The sequence below is a fragment of the Ranitomeya variabilis genome, chromosome 4 (assembly GCF_051348905.1).
Source record: "Ranitomeya variabilis isolate aRanVar5 chromosome 4, aRanVar5.hap1, whole genome shotgun sequence".
Taxonomy (NCBI): Eukaryota; Metazoa; Chordata; class Amphibia; order Anura; family Dendrobatidae; genus Ranitomeya; species Ranitomeya variabilis.
Window position 1 is genome coordinate 748,474,538 of NC_135235.1, and position 24,830 is coordinate 748,499,367.

A 24,830-nucleotide genomic window follows, 5' to 3' on the forward strand; every position below is an offset into this window, starting at 1 on the left:
AAGAACTCCAGGCCTACCCCGTCATACGGGTGCGTCCTAGCCATATCATCTGGGGGACGGAGAGAGAACGAACATCAGAGACAGACAGAACCAGTTGTGAGGACTATCCTGGGGAGCTCAGCAAGGAAGGACTACAACACACAGGCGCTAGAAGGTAGACACTGATTCCCACCTGCAAAGGGAACTCTGGATGTGCCGTCGGACCGGCCGTTCTCAGCCAGCCCTGTTAACAGTGCTCTGGATTGGGTACCTCCAAACCTTCAGTAAAAAGGTAAAGAGACTGCAACCTGGTGTCCTCGTTATTTACTGCGACCGGCACTACACCATAACATCGTCACCATACCTCCACCTTCATTGTACGCCCCTCAGCAGGGTCACGGACCGGGTCTAGCCACCGAGACAACCCCAGAACAGAGACTCAGAGGCCCGGTACCGGGTACCCCTCGGCCTTGCGACAGTGGGGGTGCAACAACATCACCAGCTGAAGTGTCCATAACATCACCAGCTGAAGTGTCCATAACATCACTAGCTGAAGTGTCCATAACATCACCAGCTGAAGTGTCCAAAACATCACCAGCTGAAGTGCCCATAACATCACTAGCTGAAGTGTCCATAACATCACCAGCTGATGGGTCCATAACATCACCAGCTGAAGTGTCCATAACATCACCAGCTGAAGTGTCCAAAACATCACCAGCTGAAGTGCCCATAACATCACTAGCTGAAGTGTCCATAACATCACCAGCTGATGGGTCCATAACATCACCAGCTGAAGTGTCCATAACATCACCAGCTGAAGTGTCCATAACATCACCAGCTGAAGTGTCCATAACATCACCAGCTGAAGTGTCCATAACATCACCAGCTGAAGTGTCCATAACATCACCAGCTGAAGTGTCCATAACATCACCAGCTGAAGAGTCCATAACATCACCAGCTGAAGTGTCCATAACATCACCAGCTGAAGTGCCCATAACGTCACCAGCTGAAGTGTCCATAACATCACCAGCTGATGGGTCCATAACATCACCAGCTGAAGTGTCCATAACATCACCAGCTGAAGTGTCCATAACATCACCAGCTGAAGTGTCCATAACATCACCAGCTGAAGTGTCCATAACATCACCAGCTGAAGTGTCCATAACATCACCAGCTGAAGTGCCCATAACATTACTAGCTGAAGTGTCCATAGCATCACCAGCTGAAGTGTCCATAGCATCACCAGCTGAAGTGTCCATAACATCACCAGCTGAAGTGTCCATAACATCACCAGCTGAAGTGTCCATAACATCACCAGCTGAAGTGTCCATAACATCACCAGCTGAAGTGTCCATAACATCATCAGCTGAAGTGTCCATAACATCACCAGCTGAACCATAAGACTTAAAGCATTAGTGCCCATATGACGTTGCCCATGTGGGGTCTTGTTGCCCCGCTAATCTTCATCTCTATTCCTTATATAGATAGGACAAGCAGTGTCTTATGTGGTCCGTCCATCACCCCTGTGCAGGGCCCATCCTCCGCCTGGCTCTTACATAAGTCTATGGGCACGACGCTCCCGTCACACAGAGTCTGATGCTGAGGACGGGCCGCGCATTCTCCATACAGACCCAAACCACAATTAGCGTTTTTGGAGACATTTAATTCAATTTTGGGAAATTTCAGTAAATAATCAGGTGAAAATAATTGGTGAAAAGTTTTCAAGCTGTGGAGCCACCAAATAAGGAGAAGACGGGCGCGCGTCAGTGATCAGGACCACAGACGGGCGCTAAATAGTCAAAGCGTGAACACGTCCAAGTGTAAGTGACACCGCCACGCCTTATTAGATTCCCAGCACTCTGGCCTGAACTTAAAGGCAAAGCCGTCTGAAGGTCGATAAAGGGAATTTACCCCCCAAATCACCCCAGAAATAAAAGTCTTTGCTGTAGTTTCACTGTTTGCAATATTCAGTTTTTTTGGTTGATAAAAATAATCCCCCCCAAAAAAAGTAAATAAAATGATTGATTTAAAATTACCTAATTTATCATCTCAAAAGCGTTAATTTTTATGACATTTTGTTAAAGGGACAATTACAAAAAGCAAAATGCAATATTAACAAAAAACTAAAAGAAAATGCAAAAAAAAGAAAAGAAAAATATACAGAAAAATAATCCTTAAGTAATTGGACTGTCCTCTGATGCTGGTGCAAATATGTTTGTCACCCACAAATATATATATATATATATACACTCACTGGCCACTTTATTAGGTACACCTGTCCAACTTCTTGTTAACACTTAATTTCTAATCAGCCAATCACATGGCGGCAACTCAGTGCATTTAGGCATGTAGACATGGTCAAGACAATCTCCTGCAGTTCAAACCGAGCATCAGTATGGGGAAGAAAGGTGATTTGAGTGCCTTTGAACGTGGCATGGTTGTTGGTGCCAGAAGGGCTGGTCTGAGTATTTCAGAAACTGCTGATCTACTGGGATTTTCACGCACAACCATCTCTAGGGTTTACAGAGAATGGTCCGAAAAAGAAAAAAAATCCAGTGAGCGGCAGTTCTGTGGGCGGAAATGCCTTGTTGATGCCAGAGGTCAGAGGAGAATGGGCAGACTGGTTCGAGCTGATAGAAAGGCAACAGTGACTCAAATCGCCACCCGTTACAACCAAGGTAGGCCTAAGAGCATCTCTGAACGCACAGTGCGTCGAACTTTGAGGCAGATGGGCTACAGCAGCAGAAGACCACACCGGGTACCACTCCTTTCAGCTAAGAACAGGAAACTGAGGCTACAATTTGTACAAGCTCATCGAAATTGGACAGTAGAAGATTGGAAAAACGTTGCTTGGTCTGATGAGTCTCGATTTCTGCTGCGACATTCGGATGGTAGGGTCAGAATTTGGCGTAAACAACATGAAAGCATGGATCCATCCTGCCTTGTATGGAGCATCTTTGGGATGTGCAGCCGACAAATCTGCGGCAACTGTGTGATGCCATCATGTCAATATGGACCAAAATCTCTGAGGAATGCTTCCAGCACCTTGTTGAATCTATGCCACGAAGAATTGAGGCAGTTCTGAAGGCAAAAGGGGTCCAACCCGTTACTAGCATGGTGTACCTAATAAAGTGGCCGGTGAGTGTATATATATATATATATATATATATATATATATATATATAGATAGATAGATAGATAGATATATATATATATATATATATATAGATATGTAAAAACAAATGTATGAAAAATATATTGAAAAATGAATCCTAAATTGATTGGACCACCGTAAACATGTTTTTCTCATGCCCCCAAAATATACAAAAAAATAAAAATGAAAGATAAGTAAAATCATGTAAAAAAAACAAGGAAATTAATTAAATAAATAAATAAAAATATATATACACTGTGTGTATATATATATATATATATATATATATATATATATATATATATATACTGCTCAAACAAATAAAGGGAACACTTAAACAACAGAATATAACTCCAAGTAAATGAAACTTCTGTGAAATCAAACTGTCCACTTATGAAGCAACACTGACTGACAATCAATTTCGCATGCTGTTGTGCAAATGTAACACCCCATGGTCCTGGTTGTTACAGTGGCATTGCTTTCCTCACTGGCAGAGTGATGTCATGCTTGGAAGCAGGGGAGGATCTCTTCTATCAGGTAAACACATACATGCAACATGTTCGTACTCCATGCCAGAGGGGGGAAGCTCTGAACCCGGTTTTCTGGGGAGCTGCTCTTGATATATATTCTGGCTGGAGGAGAAGTCAGGGAGTAGTCTGGAGCAGACAGTGGAGAGAGCAGTCGGACCGTGAGGGTCAGAAAGAATGAAGGGGCCGTGCAGCCAGAGTTGCTGCAGCTCCTGGGGAAAGAGAATTAAGAAAGAAGAACAGTTTGTAGAAAGCATGCAGGAGCGCACAGCACAGGAGAGTGACATCTGGGGAGGACAGCTGCGACTGGGCTACCTCCCTGCAGAGCGCAGATTCCCGGTAGCCAGAAGACCAAGGTTGTGTCGAACTCTAAGAGGCACAGTAGAAACCGGCAGGACAGCTGGATTACTCCCAGGAGGCACAGTGACACATAGAGCCCGGGTCATGATAGAGACCCTATAAAGAAGCTCGAGTCACCTGTCGAGTCACCTGTCATACGGGTTTGTGTCCTACCTTTATGGAGGACAGAGAGAACTATGAGGACTAGTGATGAGCGAATATACTCGTTACTCGAGATTTCCCGAGCATGCTCGGGTGTCCTCCGAGTATTTTTTAGTGCTCGGAGATTTAGTTTTTTTCGCTGCAGCTGGATGATTTATATCTACTAGCCTGCTTGATTACATGTGAGGATTCCCTAGCAACCAGGCAACCCCACATGCACTTAGCCTGGCTAATAGCTGTAAATCATTCAGCTGCAGCGATGAAAACTAAATCTCCGAGCACTAAAAAATACTCGGAGGACACCGGAGCGTGCTCGGGAAATCTCGAGTAACGAGTATATTCGCTCATCACTAGTGAGGACCTTATCAGAAGCCATAGGCAGTAAGGGACTACACCAAAGCGCTGGTAGGAAGGCTTTCATCTCCACCTGGTAGAGGGGACTCTGAACTTGCTTCCAAGCTGGCCAGACCCTGCCTATACCTGTGATCTGGTGCCCTGGACTGTGGATACCTGAACTCTCCAGTAAACCAGGTAAAGAGACTGCAAACCTGTGTCCTCGTTCTTTACTGCACCATTCACATCTTCACCTACATACCGGGAGCCCTGGGGACCTACATCACCTGTGGGAAGTTATACCATCTCAGCTGCCTTAACATCACCCCAACGGACTCCTTTAAGCAGTGTCGGTCCCCACTGAATGCCACAGGTGGCGTCACGAACTTTCACCACCTGATCAATCCCGTTAAAGACCTTTTCTTTAACATGGGCACCCAGGGCCACGGACCGGGTCGCTGCCACCGTGACCTCCACCTGTGAGTACCAGTACCTCACGGCCCTGGCGGGCGACTCACAAATGGGATAGACAACAGATGGAAATTATTGGTAATTATCAAGACCCCCTCAATAAAGGAGTGGTTCTGCAGGTGGGGACCACAGACCACATCTCAGTACCATTGCTTTCTGGCTCATGTTTTGGTCACTTTTGAATGTTGGCGTAGTGTCCAGAGGCTGGAGGCGCTACCAGGAGACAGGCCACTACACCAAGAGACATGGAGGGGGCCGTCGGTGTGCAACAACCCAGCAGCAGGACCGCTACCTCAGCCTTTGTGCAAGGAGGAACAAGAGGAGCACTGCCAAAGCCCTGGAAAATGACCTCCTGCAGGCCACAAATGTGCATGTGTCTGCACAAACGGTTAGAAACCGACTCCATGAGGATGGTCTGAGTGCCCAACGTCCACAGATGGGGGTTGTGCTCACAGCCCAAGACCGTGCAGGATGCTTGGCATTTGCCACAGAACACCAGGATTAGCACCCTGTGCTCTTCACAGATGAAAGCAGGTTCACACTGAGCACATGTGACAGACGTGACAGAGTCTGGAGACACCGAGGAGAGCGATCTGCTGCCTGTAACATCCTTCAGCATGACCGGTTTGGCAGTGGGTCAGTAATGGTGTGGGGTGGCATTTCTTTGGAGGGCCGCACAGTCCTCCATGTGCTCACCAGACGTAGCCTGACTGCCATTAGGTACCGAGATGAGATCCTCAGACCCCTTGTGAGACCATATGCTGGTGCGGTTGGCCCTGGGTTCCTCCTAATGCAGGACAACACCAGACCTCATGTGGCTGGAGTGTGTCAGCAGTTCCTGCAAGATGAAGGCATTGAAGCTATGGACTGGCCCGCCCGTTCCCCAGACCTGAATCCGATTGAGCACATCTGGGACATCATGTCTCGCTCCATCCACCAACGAAAGGGGCAGACAGAGAGGGCGAAGGGCGGACAGAGAGAGAAAGGGGCAGACAGAGAGGGCAGGGGTGGGCAGAGAGGGAAAGGGGGCAGACAGAGTGGGCAGGGGTGGTCAGAGAGGGAAAGAGGGCAGGGGTGGACAGAGAGGGAAAGTGGGCAGACAGTTCAGGGGTGGACAAAGAGAGAATGGGGGCAGACAGAGAGGGCAGAGGTAGACAGAGAGAGAAAGGGGGCAGACAGAGGGTGGGGTAGACAGAGAGGGAAAGGGTGCAGACAGAGAGGGCAGGGGTGGACAGAGAGGGAAAGGGGACAGACAGAGGGTGGGGTAGACAGAGAGGGAAAGAGGGCAGACAGAGAGGGCAGGGGTGGACAGAGAGGGAAAGGGGGCAGACAGAGAGGGCAGAGGTAGACAGAGAGAGAAAGGGGGCAGACAGAGAGGGCAAGGGTGGACAAAGAGGGAAAGGGAGCAGAGAGGGTGGGGGCAGATGGAGCTGCAACGGGGTTGACAGAGTGGCAATAGGGGTGGACACAGAGGGAATGGGGGCGAACAGAGTGGGGTGGACAGACCGGGGATGGAGAGTGTGGAAATCGGAACAGAGAGAGCAGAAAAGGGGGCAGACAGAGCAGGAGCGGTTGCGGACAGGGTGGCCGGGGGTGTACAGAAAGGGAAAGGGGGCAGACAGAAAGGGTGGGGGTAGACAGAACGGCAATGGGGCGGACAGAGTGGCAACGGAGGCAGATAGAGCGGCAATGGAGCGGACAGACAGCGAACGAGAGTGGACAGAGTGTGGGCGTACAGACTGGGGACAGAGTGCAGGAAGGGAGTGAACAGAGCAGGAATGGTGGCGGACAGAGTGGCTGAGGGTGGACAGAGAGGGAAAAGGGGCAGACAGAGGGTGGGTGCAAATGGAGAAAGGAATGAGAGCAGTCAAAGCGGTGGCGGACAGAGTGGCAACCAAGCAGAGAGGCAACAGGGGGTGGACAGAGCGGGAACGAGAGCGGACAGAGCGGGGGCAGACAGACCGGTGATGGACAGAGCAGCAACTGGGGTGGACAGAGCGGCAATGGGGGTGGGCAGAGCGGCAACAGGGGCGGACAGAGTGTAAACGAGAGCGGACAGAGCGGGGGCGGATAGAGTGGCAACGGGGGCGGATAGAGCGGGAACAAGGGTGGACAGAGTGAGCGGGGGCAGTCAGGGAGAAAATGAGGGACAGAGCGGGAGCAGGGATGAACAGAGCGGGAGCAGATGTGGACAGAGCAGGAGTAGACAGAGCAGAAGAGGACAGAGCAGTGGGGCGGACAGAGTTGCTCGGGTGGACAGGGTGGGAATGAAGGCAAATAGCTGGAGTGAGGGCGGAAAGAGCGGGAGCGGGGCGGATAAAGAGGGAGGGGGTGGACAGAGAGGGAAAGGGGGCAGACAGAGTGGGCGGAGGCAGATGGAGAGGGAAGAAGGGTGGACAGAGTGGGGGTGGACAGAGCGGGAATGAGAGCAGGAACGGGCAGTCAGGGCAGGAGTGGACAGAGTGAGAATGGGGCTGACAAAGCGGGAGCATGGGCGGACAGATTGGGAATGAGGGCAATCAGGGCGGGAGTGGGCAGAGCGGGAGCAGGGAGCAGGGGCGGACAGAGCAGGAATTAACAGAATGTGAGGAGTGGACAGCAGCTGGAATGAACAGAGCAGGAGCTGGGGTGGACCGAATAGGGGTGGACAGAGTGGGGGGTGGACAATGCGGGAATGGAGAGAGTGGGAACGGGGGAAGGCAGAGTGGGAGCTGGGGCGGACAGAACAGAAGTGGACAGAGCAGGGAAGGCGGACCAAGTGGCTGAGGTGGACAGGAGACGGAAAGGGGGTGGACAGAGCAGGACAGGGGCAAACAGAGCAGGGGGCAGTGAGAGCTAGTGGGGGTGGACAGAACGGGGAGAGACAGGACAGGGGGTGGACAGAGTGGGAATGGGTGCAGTCAGAACTGGACAGGGCGGAAATGGGTGTGTGCAGAGCAGGAACAGGGGCTGACAGAGGAGGGGCAGACAGAGCTGGTGGGGTTGGACAGAGCAGGAACGGACAGACTGGGAGGGCGGTCAGAGCTATCTATTATCTAACTATATATTATCTATCTATAATATATCTATCTATTATCTATTATCTATCTATTATATATCAATCTATCTATTATCTATCTAATTATCTATCTGTATCTTTTATTTATCTATCTATTATCTATCTATCTATTATCTATCTATCTATGATGTATCTATTATCTATCTATCTTTCTATCTATTATGTATCATCCATCTATTATCTATTATGTATCTACTAGATGGTAGCCCGATTCTAACGCATCGGGTATTCTAGAATATGTATGTAGTTTATTTATGAAGATTTTAGAATAATTCAATTTATACACAGGATTCGGCCGGCCGCGACCAATTAACGAAGCGTGGTTCAAATCCTGCGCCAATTCGCTGATTGTTCGCGGCCGGCCACGTAGTATATAGCACAGCCACATAGTATATAACAGCCCACGTAGTAAATAGCACAGCCACGTAGTACATAGCACAGCCAGGTAGTATATTGCACAGCCACGTAGTATATAGCACAGCCACGTAGTATATAGCACAGCCCATGGAGTATATAGCAGAGCCCACAGAGTATATAGCACAGCCATGTAGTATATAACACAGCCCACGTAGTATATAGCACAGCCCACAGAGTGTATAACGGCCCACATAGCATATAACACAGCTCGCGTAGTATATTGCACAGCCCACGCACAAAGTATATAACACAGCCCACGTAGTGTATAACACAGCCCACATAGTGTATAACACAGCCCACGTATTGTATAACACAGGCCACGTAGTTTATAACACAGCCCACGTAGTATATAGTACAGCCATGTAGTATATTGCACAGCCACGTAGTATATTGCACAGCCCACGTAGTACATTGCACAGCCCACGTAGTACATTGCACAGCCCACGTAGTACATTGCACAGCCCACGTAGTATATTGCACAGCCCACGTAGTATATTGCACAGCCCACGTAGTACATTGCACAGCCCACGTAGTATATTGCACAGCCCACATAGTATATTGCACAGCCCACCCACAAAGTATATAACACAGCCCACGTAGTGTATAACACAGCCCACATAGTGTATAACACAGCCCACGTATTGTATAACACAGGCCACGTAGTTTATAACACAGCCCACGTAGTATATAGTACAGCCATGTAGTATATTGCACAGCCACGTAGTACATTGCACAGCCCACGTAGTACATTGCACAGCCCACGTAGTATATTGCACAGCCCACGTAGTATATTGCACAGCCCACGTAGTACATTGCACAGCCCATGTAGTATATTGCACAGCCCACATAGTACATTGCACAGCCCATGTAGTATATTGCACAGCCCACCTAGTATATTGCACAGCCCACATAGTACATTGCACAGCCCACATAGTACATTGCACAGCCCACATAGTATATTGCACAGCCCACGTAGTATATTGCACAGCCCACATAGTACATTGCACAGCCCACGTAGTACATTGCACAGCCCACGTAGTACATTGCACAGCCCACGTAGTATATAGCACGGCCCACGTAGTATATTGCACAGCCCACGTATATTGCACAGCCCACATAGTATATTGCACAGCCCACGTAGTATATTGCACAGCCCACGTAGTATATTGCACAGCCATGTAGTATATTGCACAGCCCATGCAGTATATAGCACAGCCCACGTGGTATATTGCACAGTCCACGCAGTATATTGCACAGCCCACGTAGTATATTGCACAGCCCACATAGTATATTGCACAGCCACGTGGTATATTGCACAGCCCACATAGTATATTGCACAGTCCACGTAGTATATTGCACAGCCCACGTAGTATATTGCACAGCCCACGTAGTATATAGCAATGTGGGCATCATAAAAAAGAATTAAAATAAAAAATAGTTATATACTCACCTTTCGGAGCCCTGGATGCAGGCGAAGCGTTTACCGATGCTCCTCGCGCGCTCCGGTCCCCAGAGTGCATTGCGGTCTCGTGAGATGATGATGTAGCGGTGTCGCGAGACCGCTACGTCATCATCTCGTGAGACCGCAATGCATGGAGCGAGGAGCAGCGGGAAAGGCCGGTTCTGGATCCGAGGGGCTGACGGACGGTGAGTATATAACGATTTTTTTTTATTTTTTTATTATTTTTAACATTAGATCTTTTAACTATTGATGCCGCATAGGCAGCATCAATAGTAAAAAGTTGGTCACGCAGGGTTAATAGCAGCATTAACGGAGTGCGTTACACCGCGGCATCACGCGGTCCGTTACCGCTGCCATTAACCCTGTGTGAGCGCTGACTGGAGGGGAGTATGGAGCGGGCACTGAATGTGGGGAGGAAAGAGCGGCCATTTTGCCACTGGACTGTGCCCGTCGCTGATTGGTCGCGGCAAAACGGCCACGACCAATCAGTGACTTGGATTTCCATGACAGACAGAGGCCGCAACCAATGAATATCCGTGACAGACAGACAGAAGGACAGACGGAAGTGACCCTTAGACAATTATATAGTAGATTATCTATCTATTATCTATCTATCATCTATCTATTATCTATATATCCTCTATCTATTATCTATCTATTATGTATCATCTATCTATTATCTATCTATTATTTATCCATCTATTATATATCGACTATCATCTATTATTATTATTATTATCTATTCTCTATCTATTATCTATCATCTGTTATCTATCTATTATTTATCCATCTATTATCTATCTATCATCTATTATTATTATTATTATTTATTCTCTATCTATTATCTATATATCCTCTATCTATGATCTATCTATTTTGTATCATCTATCTATCTATCTATCTATCTATCTATCTATCTATCTATCTATCTATCATCTATCTATCTATTATCTATATATCCTCTATCTATGATCTATCTATTTTGTATCATCTATCTATCCATCTATCTATCTATCTATCTATCTATCTATCTATCTATCTATCTATCTATCTATCTATCTATCATCTGCTCTTATCGGCCATCGGCTCCCCTGTATAAAGATCCCAGACCAGACCTTTAAATACAGAATCAAGACCCTGCCCCTAAATACAGACCCACAGACCAGGCCCCTAAATATAGACCCCCCAAACCAGGCCCCTAAATATGGACCCCCAGACCAGGCCCCTGAATATAGACCCCCAGACCAGGCTCCTAAATATATAAATATAGACCCCCAGACCAGGCCCCTAAATATAGACCCCCAGACCAGTTCCCTAAATACATACCCCCAGACCAGGCCCCCTATATGCAAATCCCAGACCAGACCATTAAGCAAATTCATGAAGCACCCCCACGGCATTGGGACATTGTCTGTGGTGGTCCTGGGAATAGTGAGGGCTTCAGGAACAGGGGTATGTACAGACTTCTCTGCTCTTCAGAGGTGAAACTAGAAGCCTCTGGACAAAATCTAACCTGGGCCCCAGTGATGTTTTGTGTCTCGGACCTCCAAACACTACAGCATGGTGACCTTGGGCGACTTTGCACCCCCTATAATCACACCTTGCATTTATCACAGATCTGGTCGCTTATTGACCCTGATGAGACGCTCGCCCCTTTATCACCCGTCTGTCTACGGCCCGAGTTATCGGCGATGTCAGCGCTCACCTTTGTATTGTGAGACAGACTCGGAGCCATTGTCATGTGGACGCCGCGGCCCCGCAGGCGCTGTCCTTATTTAGGCTGAAGCCGGCACTTCTCCTTGCAGAATTTTTGGCCCCCTCTTAAATAGGACATTTAAAAAAAAACGCATTGTCAACTTTATGAGAAATGAGGTCATTTATATCGAGCGGACCAAAAAAAAATCCAAAACATCGCACAGCCCGAGCTGAGGGCCAGAAGTGACATCCTCCGGGGAGTTATGGCCCATTAATGTCAATTAGTTGTTTCTACCGGGGATTTAGGGCCTTTTCCTTCTCCCGGGATGATAATTTGACTCCCGTTGGAAGACGATGGTCCCTACAGGTAAGCCTGTCAGGGTTTTTCTATTAGATCCCATAAGGGGGTTGAAAGTGGACTGAGCCCTTTTACAGTGGACTGATCCCTTTAAGTTGTCCCATTTGTAGCCCCTTCACAGTTATGATGCAATTGCTCGTAAATTAGACATGCACTGCAGACGTGTCATAGGTAATTGACAGGTCACGTTTCTGGCAGTCAGGGTCAGTTGCAGAGGGCACGAGCAGCTGATGGCTGTGCAGGTGTAAGGAGGTGGCAGGGACCCTCAGTTGCCTCCTCTCTCCTATATGTCGGACATGTGTGCCCCGTGTGGTATCCTGATGGTTTACCTATATATTAATGTTATGTATTAATGTTTTATCAATGTAATGTGCCGTGTCTGTATGTTTTTGTAATGTATAACCTGTACTGAAGATGTTATCTGTTTCACCTGTTGTAGATTAGGGATAGAAGGGGTTAAAAAAGGGGGATAGTCCAGCAGTTTGCAAAAAGCAGCAATTTCCTAGTTCTAGAGCAAAGCCCGGGCAGGCTTGCCTGTGGCAGGACGTGCTCCACTGCTGGGAGTGGAATATACCCCTGGAGGGGAAAAGGTGCTGCCACAGGACTGCCAGGCAGTGGGAACGAGCACTAAGACTGAGCAAGTGCCCACTAAAGGACTTTTTGCTCCCCGGAACTGGACGGGAACTGTTGAGACAGAATATCTGGATAGGGACAGTGCTGGAACTATTATCTCCTCTTTTTTCATTGTTATTAAAGTTTTGCCGCTGTTGGAACTGAAGTGTGATGCGTGGTGCATCCAGAGGACCCCGTGCCTGTGTGGAGAACAACCATGTGCTGAAGGTAATTGACTGTGCTGCAGGGTGGGGACTATATCTGTCTTTTTCATGTGCAAGGGGCCAGGGTGCTTGTAGCCTGTTGCTTTAATGGACTCAGTCATGACTACCACCCCGTGCCACCTTGTTACACAGTCAGGGGGTGCCCCTGCTTTACGGGGTTAAGTTGCTTACTTGGTGGATGACTAAGCAGGATGTGTATGAAAGGTAGCATTGGTGTACACATTAGACGTGACCCAGGTAATTTAGAAGCCAAGATTCTGTGACTTGGGGTCAGTCGCAGAAGCCACAAAGTCGCAGCAGATTGGAGATCAATCAGAAGGGTGTCCCAGTTTTTCAGGGTTCAGTTGTTTACTTGGTGTGTGACTAGGTGGAGACTTGTCTGTGAGGGGTAGCATAGGTGTGCACTCTAGATACGGCCCAGGTTATTTAGTGGACAAGTTTCTGCCACTCGGGTCAGATACAGGGAGCACAAGCAGCAGGTTAGAGAGCAATCAGGGGGTGTCCCAGTTTTATTGGGTTATGTTGTTTACTTTGTGTGGGTCTAGGTGGAGACTTGTAAGTGAGGGCTAGCATAGGTGTGCATTTTAGACATGTCCCAGATTATTTAGGGGCCAAGTACCTGAGACTCGGGGTCAGTTGCAGAGGTCGCAAGCAGCAGGTTTGAGACCAATCAGAAGGGTGTCCCAGTTTTATGGGGTTAAGATGTTACCTTATGTGTGACTAGGTGGAGACTTGTGCATCAGGGGGGTAGCATAGTTATGTAGTGAAAACATGTCCTAAATTATTTAGGGGCCAAATTCCCACTCCTCAGGAGCAGTTGCAGAGGGCATGAGCAGCAGGTTAGAGAGCAGTCAGGAGGTGTCTCAGTTTTACTGGCTTAAGTGGTTTACTTTGTGTGTGACTGGGCAGATACTTGTGCGTGAGGGGTAGCGTAGGTGTGCACTGTAGGCATACCCCAGGTTATATAGGGGCCAAGTACCCACCACTCAAGGTCAGTAGTGGAGGGCATGAACAGTAGGTTAGGGAGCAGTCAGGGGGTGCTCCATGTTTATGGGGTTAAGTTGTTTACTTTGCGGGGACTTGTACATGAGGCGTGGCGTGTGTGTGCACTGTAGATATGTCCAAGATTTTTTCTGGGGCAAATTTCCACCACTCAGGGTCACTCGTAGGGGACACGAGCAGCCGGTGGGAGCATCACATCCTGTATAGACTGGAATTTGTAGGTGGGGTCAGGCACTCTTGTCAAAATAGTGTGCCACTCCAAGATACATCACGGAGAGAAGATTGCCGATGTCTCATTCAGTGTACTTATGGGCAGCCTTTAAGAAGTGAAGGAAAACAGCTGCCCTGTCAAAAGAACTTCCCCATAGAGAGATAAGTGGTGGAGAAAGTACAGAGGACCTGCTGTGGTGTCTCAGGCAGGAAAGTTAGCATCTCATTCAGCCAACCAGTATGCTGATGAGGAACAAGGGCTTTTGGAGGCGTCTCTAGTTTGGCTGATCTGTGATACTGATTACCCCATGATAATTTTTAGGAGGCATCCAATAAGTTAGTTAAAAAGTTGAGATTTCAATTGGTTGGATTGTTATGGTGTTGCAAAAAACACAACGGTCATCTTCATGGGTTTTGAGGGTCACAAAGTCGTGTCAACCATAAAGTGGGCCTTTACCATTAGCTACAATGACATTGAGCTGGAAGACGACATCGATGGGACTTTTTTATTAGTTGGGACCCATGCCAATCTTTGGTGTCCACTTGAGTTTTAACTCAAAAGTTCTGGAATTTCTAAACTATGGTGACGGCAATTGATGAATTTGAGACTAGCGATAGATACTTTTGATGTTCATTTTACCAAAGGATCTTGGGCTTCATAGTCTTTGGTGGTCAAAAGTGGCCAGACGAGGAAACATCTTTATTGCACAGGGAAATTTGCCTCTCAAGTCTTACCGCATTATTGGTCCAAATGTTCACCTGTCCACATTAGTCTAACCAAGTCATTTAAAATCTGAGATGGGAGGCCAACCAAGTCTTATCCTCAAGACAGCAAAGCTTCATTTCCATCTTTATGTTGAAAGATTTATGTACTCGCTGCTTGATTTTCTTCTCTCTGAAAAATAGTCAATCCTCTAAAATCCTGAAAACAACAATTTTCACATTTCCTTGACCACTCTGAGCTTTCCTGCTGCATCCTGACTCTGAGTTGACCCATATTTCCAAATTCAAACCATTTTTCTGGTTAAAAGGCTTTTATCTACTCCCCCACCTATTGTATTCATACACTTCCATAGGGAGCGATTACTCCGACATTAGTATTTGTTACCATGTGGTTGACCTCAAACGCGATAATGAGCTTTTCCTACTTGATGTACGGATTTATGGAAGATTTGGGTTCCTCCACAGTTCTTCTACACCCCTTTGTGTATTCTGGCACCTGATGAGACCACATTGGATTGGCATGGTGAGATGCATTCTTTTCCCATTTTCTACACCACAGAGCTCCCCCCTATATAATGCCTGAGCTTTACTTCTGCTGGATTTCATTATGTTACATTATGAACCGGTTGGCTGGAGATACTCAGAACTGGAAGTCTTCCCGTCTTTACACGTCTGAGAAGATGCCGGGGATGGAAGCCATTATCATTGGCCATTAAGTATTTATAAATCTATCACTCATGTTTTATAGCGCTAGCATATTCCGTAGCACCACACAGATAATGTATCGGTCACACAATGACCAAAACGTGGCGAGTAACTGGAGAACCTGAGAGACGTCCATTAAAATCTAAAGCAGATGTTGCCTGGGATGGATGTGGAGCCATGACCCAAGTTCTAAAAAACTACAGATGGGACTATAGGGTTGTCCATTTCATATTAACATATTGAAGATGGTTGATATCTGTATGGTGTCTGGTCCTGTTATATCCAGAAAAGGGTTTAGCCGGACTGCACATTCACGAGTAGTATCAACTTTTCCCATAATGTTTGTTAGGGTCTTCCCAACATGCTTAACAAACATGGCTGATTTTTTTTTTTTAAACTGCCCCAAACTGGCTGTGTATGGTAATGTATCTGGGAACTGAACCACAGTACTGGAGTGGCACTATTTTTGGAATAGACCTACCATGGTTTTATGTCCGGGACACCATCTTTGAAGCTAACTTTACTCAAAACATCAGGTATGATTGTCACACTTTCCAGGGTCCAACAAACTAAGATATGGTGTTATGACCTGGTGGTTACGGAGCGGTACTGAGATGACCTGGTGGGTAAAACCAATCATGGACAAGCTTAGAGGAGGTAGCAGCTCCACAGACAGTAATCACTGATATGACCTAGTGAATACGGAGCAGCACTGAAATGACCTGGTGGGTAAAACAAATAAAGTACTAGCTCAGAGGAGGTGGTAACTTTACTGACCGCAATCCCTACTCCTAACACCAACACTAGAAATAGCCGTGGAGCGTACCTAACTCTGCCTAGACGCCTCTGCACAGCCTAAGAACTAGCTACCCCTGAAGATGGAAATGGAAAACTATCTCGCCTCAGAGAAACCCCCAAAGGAAGATAGCCTCCCACAAATATTGACGGTGAGTGGAGAGGGAAATGACAAACTCAGAAATGAAACTAGATTTTTAGCAAAGGAGGCCAATACTATCTAAATAGACAGAGATAGAAAAGGCTACTGTGCGGTCAGTATAAAAACTAAAAGTCCCGCAGAGTTTACAAAAAATAACCACCACACCGACTCACGGTGTGGAGGGGCAAATCTGCGACCCCAGAGCTTCCAACTAGCCGGAATATTTCATAATGACAAGCTGGACAAAAGAGACATAAATTAAACTGAACAGAAGGTCATAAGCAGGGAAACACCCAAAAACTAGCAGAACTTATCTTAAGCTGAAAATGGACTGGCCAACAGAGAACTTCCAGGAAAGGACTGAATCCACAGGAAATACATTGACAGCTGGCATCCACTACAGCCAAAGGCCCAGTTAAATAACAAGGCCAGGGAACCGATTAGTGAACGCAGCTGCTAAGTTCCACTTGAAACCACCAGAGGGAGCCCAAGAGCAGAACTCCCAAAAATACCATTCGCAACCACAGGATGGAGCCCAAGAACGGAATTCACAACAATATGGGTTACAATATGAAGGGTCTTTCCACTGGACATTTTCTTTCTCTGGACAAACGAAAGCCATGGAAGGTATAAACCACCCGATGTCCAGAGGATTAGCTTTTGCTCTTGGGCTCCAATGCAAAGTCATATCCAGCAAACCATGTGCCATCCATTATACTGACTTTTGTGGCAGGAAAACTGTTGAGTGCCTTCAGACAAAAGTATCTGGGAGGTTTTATCCATAGAAAACCAATCTAATCACAGTAGAAATGAGTAAGTGTTGTCTACCAGATGCTTATACTTGGTAGTACATGGAGTTTCGACATCATAGAGCCAGAGCTTTCCACAAGGTCTTGGACCTCTCACTGTTTTCTATCATATTTCTTTACCACCAATTCGACAATTAAAGATATAATATTTTTCTATGTTGTTTCAACAAAACAAAAATAAATTAATCCCGTCCAACAATCTAGGTTCTTCATGCTTTTTTTCGAAAGAGAGTCAAACAACCGGCTGTCTACTAGTAATTTTTCTGTATATTCCACTATGATGTACTCCTTGTGAGGACAGCGACCTGATTTTCATGACCCATGGTAACAGGTCTTTCTCATTTTTGGAAAAAAACATAATACAAAATCAAGAGCATTGATGGTGACCACCTGACACCGGGTGACTGTTTCGAAGAAGTGACAAGACTGAAGGTAGATTTCACTAGTTTAAGATCTCAAAGTAGACCAGAAAATGTCACAAGAGGCTAGAATCATAGAACCCTAGACTGTTACAGTTGGAAGGGACCTCAAGGGTCATCGTGTCCAACCCCCTGCTCAATGCAACTCTGGAAGTTGAGGCTAGATAGTGTTTCTCAACTCCAGTCCTCAAGACCCCACAACAGGTCAAGTTTTCAGGATTTCCTTAGTAATGCATAGGCGATGGAATTAATGCTTGAGCAGGTGATGAAATTATCACCTGTGCAATACAAAGGAAATCCTGAAAGCATGACCTGTTGTGGGGTCTTGAGGACTGGAGTTGAGAAACACTGTGCTAGATGATCAGCATCAACAAGGAGGAAGCAGAAGGCAAGACAAGCCGGGAATCAATGTACAGAGCAGCTCAGAAAGACCAGATTAAGATTGGTGGCAAAACAATGTGATGGGGTCCACATTCAACCTTTTAAAATTGGAGCATCTGAGTTCTTCTAGTAGCTATATATACTAAAAGGAGGTTGAGTGTAGGCCTCTCTGCTGAATTCTACTGGGGTTTTGGCGATTGCCAGGCAAATAACTCCATTACAAATTAAAAAGAGAGCCAAATGCATGATATATATCCAACTTTTTTTTGTTTTGAATTGTCACCTTAGTGCTATCTGGTTATCCCTGTTGTGAATTAGACTTTTTGGCTCCCTCTTGTGGTTACTAGTGATATGACTCTGGGATTTTCTTCCCTCAGTTTGCACCCAGCTGGGTCGTTAGTTCAGGGGTGTTGCTATATAAACCTCCTGGAACCTTAGTCCAGTGCCTGGCATCGTTGTAATCAGACACATTCTGTTTGCTCCTATCTGCTGGTCCTGGTTCGTGCAAAATTAAGCTAAGTCCTGCTTCTTTGTTTTTTGGATTATTTGCTTGCTCTCATTTTTGTCCAGCTTGTACTAAATGTGATTCCTGTCCTTGCTGGAAGCTCTAGGGGGCTGGTGTTCTCCCCCCGGGCCGTTAGACGGTTCGGGGGTTCTTGAATTTCCAGTGTGGATATTTTTGACAGGGTTTTTGCTGACCATATAAGTTATCTTTCTATATTCTGCTATTAGCTAGTGGGCCTCTCTTTGCTAAATACCTAGCTCATTCTTATGTTTGTCTTTTCCTCTTACCTCACTGTTATTATTTGTTGGGGGCTTCTATCCAACTTTTGGGGTATTTTCTCTGGAGGCAAGAAAGGTCTTTCTTTTCCCTTCTAGGGTTAGTTAGTTCTCCGGCTGGCGCGAGACGTCTAGGATCAACGTAGGAACGTTCCCCGGCTGCTGGTATTTGTGGTGCTAGGATTAGATATATGGTCAGCCCAGTTACCACTGCCCTATGAGCTGGTTTTCTGTGTTTGCAGACTTAGCAATTATTCCTGAGACCCTCTGCCATTGGGGTCATAACAGTATGCCAGGCCCAACATTGAATGTTTAATGCATTGCAGAAGTGGGATAATAAGAAAGGAAATTCTGAGTTTTTTTTTTTTTCTTTCCTCTCTTCCTCCCCTTTACCTTTGAGTGGCTTGTGCTTGCTGCAGACATGAATGTCCAGACCTTGATTACAAGTGTAGACCAGCTGGCAGCTCATGTGCAGGGCATACAAGATTTTGTTACCAGTAGTCCTATGTCTGAACCTAAAATACCTATTCCGGAATTGTTTTCTGGAGACCAATTTAGGTTTAGGAATTTCAAGAATAATTGTAAATTGTTTCTTTCTCTGAGACCCCGTTCATCTGGAGATTCAGCTCAGCAAGTTAAAATTGTTATTTCTTTTTTGCGGGGCGACCCTCAGGATTGGGCTTTCTCGCTAGCGCCAGGAGATCCGGCATTGGCAAATATTGATGCGTTTTTTCTGGCGCTCGGATTGCTTTACGAGGAACCCAATCTTGAAATTCAGGCAGAAAAAGCCTTGCTGGCTATTTCTCAGGGTCAGGATGAAGCTGAAGTGTATTGCCAAAAATTTCGGAAATGGTCCGTGCTTACTCAGTGGAATGAGTGCGCTCTGGCCGCAAATTTCAGAAATGGCCTTTCTGAAGCCATTAAGAATGTGATGGTGGGTTTCCCCATTCCTACAAGTCTGAATGATTCTATGGCGCTTGCTATTCAAATTGACCGGCGTTTGCGGGAGCGCAAAACCGCTAATCCTCTGGTGGTGTTGTCTGAACAAACACCTGATTTAATGCAATGTGATAGAAGTCAGACTAGAAATGAGCGGAAAAATCATAGACGTCAGAATGGGTTGTGTTTTTATTGTGGTGATTCTACACATGTTATATCAGCATGCTCTAAACGCCTAACAAGGGTTGTTAGTCCTGTCGCCATTGGTAATTTGCAACCTAAATTTATTTTGTCTGTGACTTTAATTTGCTCTTTGTCTTCTTACCCTGTTATGGCGTTTTTGGATTCAGGTGCTGCCCTGAGTCTTATGGATCTGTCATTTGCCAAGCGCTGTGGTTTTGTTCTTGAACCGTTAGTAAATCCTATTCCTCTTAGAGGTATTGATGCTACGCCATTGGCGGAAAATAAACCGCAGTTTTGGACGCAGGTGACCATGTGCATGACTCCTGAACATCGGGAGGTGATTCGTTTTCTTGTTCTGCATAAAATGAATGATTTGGTCGTTTTAGGTCTGCCATGGTTACAGACCCACAATCCAGTCTTGGATTGGAAGGCAATGTCTGTGTCAAGTTGGGGCTGTCAGGGAATTCATGCTGATTCCCCGCCGGTGTCTATTGCTTCCTCTACTCCTTCGGAAGTTCCTGAGTATTTGTCTGATTATCAGGATGTATTCAGCGAGTCCAGCTCCAGTGCTCTTGCTCCTCATAGGGACTGTGACTGCGCCATAGATTTGATTCCAGGTAGTAAATTTCCTAAGGGAAGATTATTTAATCTGTCAGTACCTGAGCATGCCGCAATGCGTTCGTATATCAAGGAGTCTCTGGAGAAGGGGCATATCCGTCCATCCTCTTCCCCTCTTGGTGCGGGATTCTTTTTTGTGGCCAAGAAGGACGGATCTTTGAGACCTTGTATTGACTATCGGCTTCTGAATAAAATCACTGTTAAATTTCAGTATCCTTTGCCTCTGTTGTCGGACTTGTTTGCCCGGATTAAAGGTGCCAAGTGGTTCACCAAGATAGATCTTCGTGGTGCGTACAACCTTGTGCGCATTAAGCAAGGTGATGAATGGAAGACTGCATTTAATACGCCCGAAGGTCATTTTGAGTACTTGGTGATGCCTTTTGGGCTCTCTAATGCTCCCTCAGTGTTTCAGTCCTTTATGCATGATATTTTCCGGAAGTATCTGGATAAATTTATGATTGTTTATCTGGATGATATTCTGGTTTTCTCTGAAGATTGGGACTCACATGTGGAGCAGGTCAGGATGGTGTTTCAGGTTTTGCGTGAGAATGCTTTGTTTGTTAAAGGCTCAAAGTGTCTCTTTGGAGTACAGAAGGTTCCCTTTTTGGGGTTTATTTTTTCCCCTTCTGCTGTGGAGATGGACCCAGTCAAGGTCCAAGCTATTTATGAGTGGACTCAACCCACGTCAGTTAAGAGTCTTCAGAAGTTCTTGGGTTTTGCTAACTTCTACCGTCGTTTTATCGCTAATTTTTCTAGCGTTGTTAAACCTTTGACGGATATGACCAAGAAAGGTTCTGATGTTGCTAACTGGGCTCCTGCAGCCGTGGAGGCGTTCCAGGAGTTGAAGCGCCGGTTTACTTCGGCGCCTGTTTTGTGCCAGCCTGATGTCTCACTTCCCTTTCAGGTCGAGGTGGATGCTTCTGAGATTGGGGCAGGGGCCGTTTTGTCACAGAGAGGCCCTGGTTGCTCGGTAATGAGACCATGTGCTTTCTTCTCTAGGAAGTTTTCGCCTGCTGAGCGGAATTATGATGTTGGCAATCGGGAGTTACTGGCCATGAAGTGGGCATTTGAGGAGTGGCGTCATTGGCTCGAGGGTGCTAAGCATCGTGTGGTGGTCTTGACTGATCACAAAAATTTGATGTATCTCGAGTCTGCTAAACGCCTGAATCCTAGACAGGCCCCCTGGTCATTGTTTTTCTCCCGTTTTGACTTTGTGGTCTCGTATTTACCAGGTTCAAAGAATGTGAAAGCTGATGCTCTTTCAAGGAGCTTTGTGCCTGACTCTCCTGGAGTCACAGAACCTGTTGGTATTCTTAAAGAGGGAGTTATCTTGTCAGCCATTTCTCCTGATTTGCGACGTGTGTTGCAGAGATTTCAGGCTGGTAGACCTGACTCTTGTCCACCTGACAGACTGTTTGTTCCTGATAAGTGGACCAGCAGAGTCATTTCCGTTCATTCATTCGTCGGTGTTGGCAGGTCATCCGGGAATTTTTGGCACCAGAGATCTGATGGCTAGGTCATTTTGGTGGCCTTCCTTGTCACGGGATGTACGGTCATTTGTGCAGTCCTGTGGGACTTGTGCTCGAGCTAAGCCTTGCTGTTCTCGTGCCAGCGGGTTGCTCTTGCCCTTGCCTGTCCCGAAGAGGCCTTGGACACACATTTCCATGGATTTCATTTCTGATCTCCCGGTGTCTCAGGGTATGTCTGTCATCTGGGTGGTATGTGATCGCTTTTCAAAAATGGTCCATTTGGTGCCTTTGCCTAAGCTGCCTTCCTCTTCCGATCTGGTTCCTGTGTTCCTTCAGAATGTGGTCCGTTTACACGGCATTCCTGAGAATATTGTGTCTGACAAGAGGATCCCAGTTTGTTTCCAGGTTCTGGCGATCCTTTTGTGCTAGGATGGGCATTGATTTGTCGTTCTCGTCTGCCTTTCATCCTCAGACTAATGGACAAACTGAGCTAACTAATCAGACTCTGGAGGCTTACTTGAGGTGTTTTGTTTCGGCAGATCAGGATAATTGGGTGACCTTCTTGCCGTTGGCTGAGTTTGCCCTTAATAATCGGGCTAGTTCCGCTACTTTGGTTTCGCCATTTTTCTGCAACTCTGGTTTTCATCCTCGTTTTTCCTCGGGACATGTGGAGCCTTCTGACTGCCCTGGGGTGGATTCTGTGGCAGATAGGTTGCAGCTGATCTGGAATCATGTGGTGGACAACTTAAAATTGTCACAGGAGAAGGCTCAGCGTTTTGCCAACCGCCGCCGCGGTGTGGGTCCCCGACTTCGTGTTGGGGATTTGGTGTGGCTGTCTTCTCGATTTGTTCCTATGAAGGTCTCCTCTCCTAAATTTAAGCCTTGCTTCATCGGTCCTTACAAGATATTGGAAATCCTTAATCCAGTGTCCTTTCGCCTGGATCTTCCGGTTTCGTTTGCCATTCACAACGTGTTCCATAGGTCTTTGTTACGACGCTACGTTGTGCCTGTGGTTCCTTCTGCTGAGCCTCCTGCTCCGGTGTTGGTTGAGGGCGAGTTGGAGTACGTGGTGGAGAAGATCTTGGATTCTCGTCTCTCCAGACGGAGGCTTCAGTATTTGGTCAAGTGGAAGGGCTATGGTCAGGAGGATAATTCCTGGGTGGTTGCCTCTGATGTGCATGCGGCCGATTTAGTTCGTGCCTTTCACGCTGCTCATCCTGATCGCCCTGGTGGTCTTGGTGAGGGTTCGGTGACCCCTCCTTAAGGGGGGGGTACTGTTGTGAATTAGACTTTTTGGCTCCCTCTTGTGGTTACTAGTGATATGACTCTGGGATTTTCTTCCCTCAGTTTGCACCCAGCTGGGTCGTTAGTTCAGGGGTGTTGCTATATAAACCTCCTGGAACCTTAGTCCAGTGCCTGGCATCGTTGTAATCAGACACATTCTGTTTGCTCCTATCTGCTGGTCCTGTCATGATCTCTGCAGGCAGAGATCATAGCAAGCCTCTAGAGGGACAAGCTCTCGGAAGATGGAACTATACTGACCATGAACTAAGCCTGCCGCGCAACTAGAAATAGCCAGGTAGCATTTCCTATTTATCGCTAGATGCCCAGCTCTGGCCTAAGACCTAAATAGCTAGCAGAGGGAAATATAAGACCTGGCTCACCTCTAGAGAAATATTCCAAAGAAGACAGTAGCCCCCCACATATAATGACGGTGAGTTCAGATGAAACAACAAACGCAGCAGGAAAATAGTCTTAGCAAATTTGAGGTCCGCTTACTAGATAGCAGAAGACAGATAGTATACTTTCATGGTCAGCAGAAAAACACTAACAAAACACCATCCAGAGATTACCTTAAACTCTGGCATTAACTCATAACGCCAGAGTAGCAATCCCTGATCAACGAGAGCTTTCCAGACACAGTAACAAAACTTCAGCTGTGAACTGGAACAAATAGGCAAAACAAAACATGGACAAAAGTCCAACTTATCTAGTAGTAGTCTAGAAGCAGGAACAAGCACTGAGAGGCATCAGATAACATTGTTGACCGGCAAGAAACCACCAGAGAAATGAGCTTAAATAGCGACACCCACTACTGATGGAACCAGGTGAAACAGGAAAGAGGATGACAAGTCCAATTCCACAAGCGGCCACCGGGGGAGCCCAGAATCCAAATTCACAACAGTACCCCCCCCTCAAGGAGGGGGCACCGAACCCTCACCAGATCCACCAGGGCGACCAGGATGAGCCCTATGGAAGGCACGAACAAGATCAGAAGCATGAACATCAGATGCATTGACCCAAGAATTATCCTCCTGGCCGTAACCCTTCCAGTTGACCAGATACTGGAGTCTCCGTCTGGAAACACGAGAGTCCAAAATTTTCTCCACAACGTACTCCAACTCACCCTCAACCAACACCGGAGCAGGAGGCTCAACTGAAGGTACCACAGGTACCTCATACCTGCGCAATAACGACCGATGAAAAACGTTATGAATGGAAAAGGACGCAGGGAGGTCCAAACGGAAAGAAACAGGATTAAGAATCTCCAATATTCTATAAGGGCCGATGAACCGAGGTTTAAACTTAGGAGAAGAGACCCTCATAGGGACAAAACGAGAAGACAACCACACCAAATCTCCAACACAAAGCCGAGAACCAACACGACGATGACGGTTGGCAAAACGCTGAGTCTTCTCCTGGGACAACTTCAAATTGTCCATAACCTGCCCCCAGATGTAATGCAATCTCTCCACCACCGCATCCACTCCAGGACAATCCGAGGATTCCACCTGACCGGAGGAAAATCGAGGGTGAAACCCCGAATTACAGAAAAACGGGGACACCAAGGTGGAAGAGCTGGC